The sequence below is a fragment of the Gavialis gangeticus genome, unplaced genomic scaffold (assembly GCF_001723915.1).
Source record: "Gavialis gangeticus isolate Ggan-Ray unplaced genomic scaffold, GavGan_comp1, whole genome shotgun sequence".
In the NCBI taxonomy this organism is placed as follows: domain Eukaryota; kingdom Metazoa; phylum Chordata; order Crocodylia; family Gavialidae; genus Gavialis; species Gavialis gangeticus.
The window spans coordinates 5,883,180-5,894,127 of NW_017729004.1; positions in this window are offsets into that span (position 1 = coordinate 5,883,180).

The window sequence follows — 10,948 nt, forward strand, 5'->3', positions numbered from 1 at the left end:
GCTTGAAAGGAGGCTTGTAAAAACCAGCAGAATATCCTGGCTTCAATGCTAAAATTAAAGTGTCCAGAAAATTTTGCTTTGATGCATTGCAGGGAGGTGGGGCCAAGGGAAGGCAAGCAGGGGAGATGGGAAGTAAGAGGAAGCGAGAGCATATAAACAGTGGCTAAAAATGAGCGATAAAACTGTGGCAGGCTTGCTGACAGCTAACCGGCTTAAAAAGGCTTACAATGATTGGTGGGGCATTCCCACCAATCGGAGAAGGCCAGGGGAGAGGCTTGCCTCGGCTCTACCCAGAGGCGAGGTGAAAAGATGGACCAGAGAGGGGACTAACCCACCTCTCTGATTGGCCCATCTTCAATCTGGGGGTGGAGCCTCCAGAGAGCATAAAAAGGCAGTGTGCCCGACACACGGGCGGCTGCAATGAGGAATGGAGAAGAGGGCGAGGAAGAGCTGGCCAGCGGCTTGCAGCAGTTGCCCCAGAAGAGGAGGATCATCGAATGGGGAGCGACTAGGGGCTGCATCCCCCGCCGTGCCGTGAGGGAGTACGGCACCAGTGCATGGTGGGTCTGGGAGCAGACCGAAGCCCCGGATGCAGCCCAAGCCTCCAGTCCCCTGCATGAGGCAAGGCGCCTGGTGCACAGATCGGTGCACGGAGGGGCCAGGAGCAGACTGAGACCCCAGAGCCACAGGAGGCAGCTCGGGTCTCCAACCTCCCCTGCATGAGGCAGGCAAGCAATGCACAAGTCGGTGCCTGAGAGCAGACCGAGACCCCGGAGCTGTATGTGGCAGCTTGGGTCTCCCACCCTGGCACAAGGCCAGGCACCCGGTGTACAGGTCAGTGAAGGCAATGGTGCACTGGGCCAATAGCTGGGAGAGCCCTGAAGCAACTGAGGGCCCTCGGCAGATGGAGGAGACAGGCGCAGCCTCATCAGTCCCCGGAGGAGTCGTGAGTTGCCCAGGAAGGGATTTCCACAGGGGAGCTGGGTTGCTTCCCCCTGGCAAGCAGCTGGGTATTTAAGTTGGTTAAAGGGGTATCTGGGGTATCTGGAAATCCCCACTCCCCTCCTCTCATCTGGGGCCCTGCTTTTCCTGGGGAGTTGAGATGGTTGTATTATAGCTTATTACTTTTCCTTCCTTGCCCCCTGAACCCTGCTCCTCAAGCTTTGTACCCTCTGTGCCCTCCGTTTTTCCTTTAGTGATGTGAAAGTTCGGCCTCCCCCATCCAGTTCCCTATTTCCCTGCGTCATGTACAGTCACTTGTATCCTTCGCCCTTGAGGCAACACATTGAAGGTGCCACGTGGCCACGCCAGAGCCCAGAGTTTTCTAACTGCGTGACACGTGAGGTCTAGCTACAGCCGGACGCTGCTGCTCAGTCTTCAGGAACGTGGCAGGCAGCGAGGCCCGTGGGAAGCTTTTTATTAACATTTTAACTAACTTTATCGAATTCCTCTGTGCTGCAAAGGTGTTGCCATTGTGATCTGGTCACGTGTAAAACTTGCGGCACCGTGATATAAACTATAGAAGTTGCAGGGCAATGAGGAACTGAGCCCTTGCTAGACGACGAATGGATTTGATCCTGCACTTCCTCTGTGCCTGGAAATCGCAGGTGGTGGTGATGGAGGGGTAAGGGGCATGCACAGGGCAGCACGTTGGTCAGAAAATAATGATTTCCTGCTTCCCCACGTGTGTAGCTGAAAATGTATAAGAGGAACTGGTATTTCTAAACAGCAGTATGTGTACCGATGTTTGACTTCCTCCTTCCCAGGACCGTGCACTGCAAAAGCAATTCATAACCAATTAGAGATTCTCTCTCCTGTTTTATGTAGCACCCAGCACATAGGAGCCCAGATCCAGTGGGAGCCTTGTGTTGGCCACAGTAATAGATGCAGGTATTACTGCCACCACTAACGAACCGAAGCGAAGGAAGGATGTGAACTGGCTTCTGTAGGGAATAGCTGAGACTCGCACCTGGTTAATGCCCACCAAGCCAATTCTGATCTCTCGTCTACCTTACTGAAACACAACTCGACTTACTTGCAGCAGAGTTGCTCCTCCTGGTCCTGGGCATGGTAATCTGGCCTTTCCTATTCCAGCTATGGGTGAAAATGGCTGTATACCCCATTCAGTGTCATTGTGTCAGCATAGAGGCGTGCTTCAGATCAGCCTGTCATCGGGTTTTTCAAACGCTCAAATGAAGTTGCTAACAACGGGCTTCAGAGGCACAGCATTTCTCCTGTGCGTGCTGCAGGGACACATAAAATAAGGACAGACTGCGACTTCTGGAGCAGCTGCGGTGTCTCGCTGCACTTTGCCGCTGCAAGGGGCTTCAGAAGCAAACAGCGCAGTGGCTGCCCACATTGCATGTCTGCAACCAAGCAGGGCATCGTTGAACCGGCCCCTGGCTTATGGCTGTCCACAGAAGTGATGTGGGTCAGTCAATGATCACTATGCGCAACGTGGCTTCATTTCAAAATTGCTGTTACTTTCTGAAACACCCTTGTACGTATGAGTAGAGGGACTTTTTGCCCGCCCCTAAAAGATAACAGTGCAAAATGCAACAGTGCAACAGCAAAGTGTATGCTGCAGGGTATAAAGCATTCTTAAGGCTTTAAAAGCCAAAATCTGTTGGTTGCTTATAGCAGGGAAGAAGTCCCGTTTTCCCCCTTCGCGGACGTGCAGAGCTTTGAACCCGGACAGACGGAGGCAGGTTGTGGAAACGTGCGTCTCTGCAGGGATTCTCCGTGCACCAACCTAGATGGGGGCAAAGCCGATGAACCGGTAAGCGCAGCTTCAACGGTTGTTTTGCATGACTACATTTGGTCTCTGAGGCAGAGGAAGATTTCACCCAGTCATGTTCTGCACAGACCTTCTTCATGCACAGCACACGTCCTGCTGGAGTCCCAGAGTTTAAAGTCAGATCACGTAGCCTGACTTCCCGCAAAATGCAGGCCATACAACTGCATTGAGCCTATCTGTCTAGAAGAGCTCCCCATCTTGCTAGACAGCAACCAGATAGGGGTCTGCTTATAAAAGTATAGCAGGTGGTTAAGTGATGAAGTAAAACATGTCTTTTTTTATGGTCACTTTTTTTGGGGGTGGTTAGCATGGAGTGAACGGTGCTGTTAGTTTTGAAGGTGAGGGCATTAGCAATGACTAGCGTTTGCCTTGTTAAAGAGGAACGATCACTTCCCTCGATCTGCTGGCAATGCTCCTATTAATGCAGCATTAGCTTTCTTGGCATCAAGGGCACGCTGCTGGCTCCTATTCAACACCCCCAGGTCCCTTGCTACAAAGCTGCTGCCCAGCCAGCCAGCTCCCAGCCTGCACTGGTGCATGGGATTGCTCTGTCCAAAATGCAGGACTTTGCACGTGTCCATATTAAACCTCATGTCATGTCTGTTTTCTCTCCGGATGCCCCTTCATTACCCATCCTACCAGCCTTGTCTATTCGGGCAGCAGTAAGCCTAGCTGAACGGACACCTGTCTGGAAGCTGTTTTCTGTGCTATTAGCAGCTTCCCTTTTCCTTCTGTTCAGCAGAGATTGTTTAGCACCAAGTGAAGTTATATTCCAGTTTAAGCAGCCTTGTTTCTAATTTGGGGTCTGCTGCTCAAATTGAATTTGGGAGGAAAGAAATGGACAGCAGCAGCTACTGCTCGCTTAGAGGATCAAGCTAGCTGTGAAGAATCTGGTCCCTGGGCTCCTGCCTTTAAACATTTCCTCCTTCATGCCTCTGATACTTTAAAACATTCACAGGAAAAACACAGTTAAATTCAAAAGCTCACGGGGCCAAAAGCTCATGCAATAAGCTGTCTTTTTTGAAAGGTCTTTGGGGCAGGAATGATCTCTCTTATGTATTCTCAGGACCCAGATCCATGATGGGGACTCTAGGTGCTAATGTCATGCAAACTGTAGCCTTTACATCATCTCCTTTACATCCAATTCCACCGAGAGGGGCCCTACATCAGTTTAGTAGAATTTATTTCTGGGGGCAAAATTATCCTCTAACTCACGGTGTAATTGCATTGAATTCAGGAAGGTCGCATGTGATGAGAGACGAGAGTCTGGCACTAAATAATCAGAAGGTAAAAGTTTGGAGTCCCTTAAGAGAACAGGTGTGAATGAGCAGCAGTTTGTACGAGTGGCTGACACCTCTGTGGGCACCCAGCTGGGGCACGGAGCAGAGAAACTGCCCAATCTCATTTTGAAAATAATGGAGAAACGGGGCAAGTGAAATTAAATTCTGCACCCATTTTTCAGCATCATTCCCAAAGGAGAAGAGCGCACGCCCTTTCTGTGGCTCAGAATTTAAATCAAAGGGTTTAAAGTGAAATCAACCCTCAGACCAGGGGTAGGCAATGTTTTTGGCTGGAGTGCCGAAGAAACTGCAATGCCTACCTTGCATGCCAGAAAATCAAAACCGGGGCAGTGGGGTTGATGGCAGGACACACTGCATATGAGTATAGTTAATAATCATAAATGCTGCTGCTTTTTTTTACAGTAAATACCAGGTTTTCTAAAAATTCTAAACCTGGTGACAATAAATCCATCTTCGTGTACTACCTTTGCTGTTGTGCATTTGTTTTTGTTAAGCATGTTGTGATGAGAGACAGGAAAGAAGAGGAAAAGGAGAGAGAAGAGAGGAGAGGAGAGGAGAGGAGAGAGACCCAGACACACATGCAGACAGAGAACCAGACGTGTGTGCACACAAATGCACACAGAACAAGACACACATGTATGCAGAAATGCACAGAACCAGACACAGATGCGCACCCACAGACACGCACAGATGCACACAAAACCAGATGGACACAGAACCAGACACATGCACATGCAAGCAAGCATGTGCACACGCACACAGAACAAGACATGCACTCATGCACAAGTGTGCATGTGGATGCAGAACCAGACGTGCATGCACATGTGCACACAATTACGCATGTGCACACACACAACCAGATGCACATGCACAAACACATACAGAACCAGACATGCATGCACATACACACAGAACCAAGTATATGCACACAAAACCAGATGCATTCACATGCAAGCACGCATGTGCATGCATGCAGAACCAGACATGCAGATGCAAGCACACATACAGAACCACACAGTTGCATGCACACAGAACCAGACCTATGTACATGCATGTGCACACAGAATTATGCATGTGCACACAGAACCAGATGCACACAGCATTAGATGCACACATAGCACCAGACACACACATGCACAAGCATGCACATGCATGCATGCAGAACCAGATACATGCACGTGCAAGCACACACGTGCATGTAACCAGAGCTAGACACACACACAGCCAAACATGCACTCATGCACACAAAATCAGACACATGCAAACACAAAGATGCACACACACAGAACCACATGCACAAACACAGAACCAGACACACAGAGAAACAGACACATGCATATGCGTGCACACCACACATGTGCATGCACACAGAACCAGACATGCATGTGCACACACACAGTACCAGACACATGCATGCACACGTACATGCGCACGCACAGAACCAAATAACCACGTGCATGTGGCAAGGCTGCTGGGCTGCAGGACCAAGTCTGAACCAATCATGCCCCAGGCCTGCTGCAGTCCATGCTTCCCAGGGAGCCAGCTCATGAGCTCCAGCCCACCCGCCTAGTGGGGAAGTGCTAAGGGGGAGCTATGGCCACCCCAAATTCATGTTAGCCCACTGCTGCCGTCCCTCTCAGTGCCTCTGCCCGCCACGTGCAGCTGAGCCTGCAAAGGTACAACGTTCCCGGTGGGGCTGGGCCAGGGCTGGGCTTAGAATGGGGCAGGCAGCGGTGGACTAGGTGGTGCTGGAGAGATGGCTATGGGGGGGCTAAGGCAAATTTTGGGGTGGCCACATTCCCCCGCAAATCCCCTCCAGTGCCACTCCTGTTGGCTTCAGAGCCCCAGCCAGGTACATCCCTTGGGCAGACAGAGGGGAAGGGGCTTGAGGTGGCACAACCCCAGACCACTCCCCCACCATCCTCTCTGAGGTGCGGGTGCAGTTGTCACCAGTACAGAGCTGGTGCTGGGGCTCCGGAGCCCCAGCATCAGGTCCGTTCTGGAGGCAACTGCAAAACGCACCTCGACACAGGGTAGGTGAAGGGCTGGGGTAGCACATGCATGCATGCGTGCCTCTGGGTGGATGGCGGTGAAGGAGCCCTAGCACTGGAGCCCCCAGCACAGAGGCAGCACTGGGGAGGGCTTGGGGGGCTATGGCCAGCCAGATTTGGCTTAGTTCCCCTCTGTAGCCACCTCTCTAGCAGTTCAGCTGCCTACCTGCCCTGTGCAGCTGGGCCTGTGTGCTCCCTCCCACAGTGCAGCAGGAGCCCCCTGAGCCCCACCATCGGGAAGAGGCTGGCGTGGCCCTTGCAGCTGTCCCAGGCTCTGGGTAGCCGCTGCCAGCCACAGGGCTTGGGTTGCTTGCAGCCTCCCACACATCTGCTGGGAGCAGCACGAGCTCTGTGGCATGTCGAGTAAAATAGTTTCATGTTTCATGCTCTGGCATGCATGCTGGGGGTTGCCGATCCCTGCCTCAGACCTTGGAGAGTGCCTAACCCAAGGGTGGTCAAAATATGGTCCATGGGCTGGATCTGGCCTGCCTGCCTGGTGACTTTCATCTGACCTGGGAGCAGGTGCCTACCAATTCACTGTCTCCAGCCCAGCCCCAGTCTGCCCCTTCTGTGCTCGCATGGGGCCGAATCTCGCTCGCTACCACTAAGGCATTGTGCGCTGTGCTCTTACCCTACCTCGTGGGATGGACTTGACCCTAAGCCCACAGGTAAGGAAGCAGTGGCAGCAGGTGCTGCTGGTGGGAGGTGGCTGTGTGCAATGAGGGGGCATATTTGTAGGGGGGTCCCATGCACACACCTTACCATAGACACACCCACCCAACCACCCTCCCCCTCTACTCACCCCACATCCCCCCACAAACCCCACACATCCACACAGATGCACCCTGCCACAAACCTACATACCTACCCACACCCCACACATCCACACACACACCCCCACACCCTTCCCCACACCCCACAGACACTTATACACCCACAAACCCCATACCCACCCAACCTTACCCCCACACCCCTCTAAACCCCCTGCCTCTCCCACAATATATAAGAGTAAGACTTCCTTTTGAGCTATAATGCAATCATCTCTGTGTACACTACACAAACACACAAATCAGGACAAAATATTTTTTTTTTAACAAAATTAAAATATGTTGTTGTAGATGTTTAATGTTTAGTTTGTAATTTGGCTTTTTCTGGTTCCAAATGGCAACCCCCCTTCCGAAAAAAGTAGTACTGGGGTTATTTTTCGTGAGACAGAAATGCACTTGTTATTATTTGTTTAAATGACGCAGCCAGGCATTGCCATCAGGGTGCTGGACCACCAGAGGAAACAGTCTCTCCCTGCCCCAGGGAGATTAGCATCAAAGACGATGACAAAGTGCAGCAGAGGGATGGAGGGGACAAGCAGAGGAGAGGATAAGGGAGCACTTATGCGAGTGTATGGCTGCATAGTCACAGCAGTCTTTGGTTACCACCTGTCTAGCCATTGTCAGATGGCATCCGCAGCAGAGGTGAGTCACCAAGAGAGACTTGGAAGGAGAGTAAAGCAATGTCTCTAGCGATGTTGATTATTCTTGCCAATTAAGGCCCTAATGGTGGCAGAGGTTTATGCACGTGCCTAACTTTAAGCATATGAGTAATCCCATCAAGTTGCCTAAGTAGACCCCTTGGGAGTCCAAGTCAAGGCGTGTGTTCACAGACCTTGCTGATCTGCATTGTTATAACAGGTCTTTCATAGAGTAAATGAGCTTCTTTCCCTTTACCGTCTAGTGTCAGCTCAGAATTGATGTTGTGCTTAAGTAAAGGTTTCCACTCCTAATTTCTCCTTTATCACCTCCCTTTTTTCTTAACAGTGGGTGTGCCTGCACAAGGCATTTACTACAGAGCTGCCTAATTAGCTCCGCAGTAAAATCGCCACATCTACATGTGCGGCCCTATGAGGCCACAATAAACTAATGAACTCCACCATGGGATAGCACTTGTGAATGCGAGTGGGGTTATTTACTGAGCAGCAATGCTTGTGTAGATGTTGACGGGGCTGGCTGGGGCATGAGGGCTGCCTGCTGGCTGGCCCCACATGGGAGCACCCTCATGCCCCAGCCAGCCCCTCTGTAGCACACTGAGCCAGCTGGGAGCAGCCCCCAGGGTGGCAGGCTGACCCCCCATCCCCTTGCCAACTGGGGCTGTTTGAACCCCACTCAACATGCTGAGGTCCCGGGCACCCATGCACATGTGGTGCCTGGGAGCAATAAACTCCGATGCATATTGCACCGGAGTTTATTGCTTTGAATGAATTGCCCATGTAGATGCTCCCAGTGTGGCCTAAAGATACATCGGGATATTTTACATGAAGGCTGAGATTGTTGCTGGTTTCTGCTTTATGGCCAAGAACAGCTATTGGTTGTCATAGAAATGGTGGTAGCTTAGGTCAGGGTCAAGCATCACCTGCATAACACTGTAAATATTAATCTTGCAATACAAGATACTGTTTGTGTTGGTTAGCATGATAGTAGCTATCACATTTCTGATGGTCAGCAATGCAAACCCTCAGTGAGGTCATTGTGCCTCCCGAGGCAAAATCTCTGTTGAAAATATAATTTGTGACTTTTCTCAAGAATGTAAATCTTTTCAAAGAGACACGAGTATTCAAAGATATGAAGCTGCTTTTAGGGCAAATCTTTTAGATGGAAAAGAATAATACATGGAGTAATATTTAGGGTGACAGTGCCTTTTGAGAAGAAAGCGGGAGTTCTTAGTGGTGGAAGGATTTCTGAGGATCAGACCTTCTAACAAAATTACATTTTTTGAAAAAGGAGAATGGTATCTATATCTGACCAGTCCACTATGCTGGCCTTTTATATTCACCCATTGGTTATATCCAATAATGTGAAAAAAAATCTTTTGAAGAAAAGGAATCTGAAGAAGTAGTAAACTTGAATCGTGCCTTACATCTTCATGAGCACAAACCCCTTCGTGATACAGTCCTCATCAAAGGAGCGACCGCACAATATAGTAGACAACTTTCCTGAGATGGCTGGATGTGAAAATCTCCAGAGAAGACATTTCTTCTAGTAAGTCAACTTAGTGTAACCTTGTCTGTCTTGGGGACGAAGCTTAGAAGGAATATTACATCCTGTAATGGAAAATAGGAGGTGAATGTGCCTTCAAAAGTGTATAATACTCTTCGTTCTTAGCAGAGGGGGAACTTTTTAATTATTGTTATCTGCGTATAGGTGTATGCATGGTACCTAGTCCCAGATTTGGCTCTATTGCCGCTGCAAAGATCAAACATCTCTTAGCCGAAGTGTTGGCTGTCCTAGAGTTTGCTCTGAAAACTTCCCAGATGCCAGACCCTGGCAGCATCCCTCCTCTTGGAGGGCGAGTCCAAGTCTTCTCACAAATTGGTTGCAGATAATTGATAGGCATCTCTCATGATCGCACTTCTTTGACCTTCCAGATCTAGCAACAGAAAAGCTGGCGGAGTTAAACAATTTGGTTCCTTTTTAATGCCATTGAAGTATCTCTCTGCTGCAAGCTACCCAACTGCTATCCAAACAGCAGGGCACCAGTCCTTGCTACCAATCCCCATTAAAAATATAACCCTGCCTGTCTAATAGGGCTGGGTTCTTCAGTGGCCAATTTCTTATAGCGCTCTACTAGGGACCAGAAGTCTTTAAGCTAATCATTGATTACGAGTGTCACATTTGGTGTGTCTCCCCAGAGAGTTTTCAGCACCCGCGTTAAAGGATAATTTGTCCCATCCCCTAGAATAAATATTAGTCTCAGATATAGTCAAGGTCCTTAAACACTTACCTGCTCGCAGCTGATGGAGTTGATGTTGTTGCTGTTGATCCCATCTGTCTGTCTTATAATCAGTGACTGTGTCTACACATTCATTAATGCACTTTAATTAATGCATGTTAAATCTAGTACTTCCATTGTGAGGTACTAGAAAAATGTTCATTGGCCTATTTTAATGCTTGCATTAGCTAAAGAGCATGTTTTTTGTGACACTTTAATGCTTATGAAGCGCACCTATAGATGCACCCAATGTTTCATAGACTTCTGAAAGGCTGGCCACTTGTAGGGATATTAAACCAGCTGCATCCCCAACTCCCTTTGCATCTTTATGCACCTTAATGTATGCATTATCTGTGCCCTTCCCACTACCCGATGATTACTTCATGCCTTTAAAAAGGCATATCCCATCCTTTGGGAAACACTTCTTTAGCCTATGAGTCCCTCACAGCGGGGGGGCATCTTCCTGAGTTTGAAAAGCACAGGCATCAACACCGGAGCTGGTAGAAACCTATGAAAATATTTTATAGCAAAACTTCATTCTGTTTTCATTTTCATTGTCACTTCCCATGACGACATATCTGGGTTTTGGTTTGGGGGTCTATTTTTGAAACACAAAACCCGAATATCTTTATTTTCTATAAAAATAAAAAACAAAACAAATACCGTTTTTGTTTGTTTAAAGGAACCAACAGTTGCAAACCAACTTTGTTTCTCAAAACATTGTTTTTCACATTCTTACTGAGAAGCCGGACTCGAGGGGATCGCCTTCAGACCTCAGGCTGGGGAAGACCGGGTTAGAGAGCTTCTGGAGGGGCTGGACGCGTTCAAGTCGGCGGGTCCGGATGCTCTCCACCCCAGGGTGTTGAGGGAGCTAGTTGGGGTTATTGCAGGGCCCCTGGCACGGCTCTATGAGCGATCGTGGTGCTTGGGCCAGGTGCCAGATGATTGGAAGGTAGCAAATGTGGTCCCCATCTTCAAGAAGGGGAAGAGGGAGGACCCAGGCAACTATAGGCCCGTCAGTCTTACCTCAATCCTGGGGA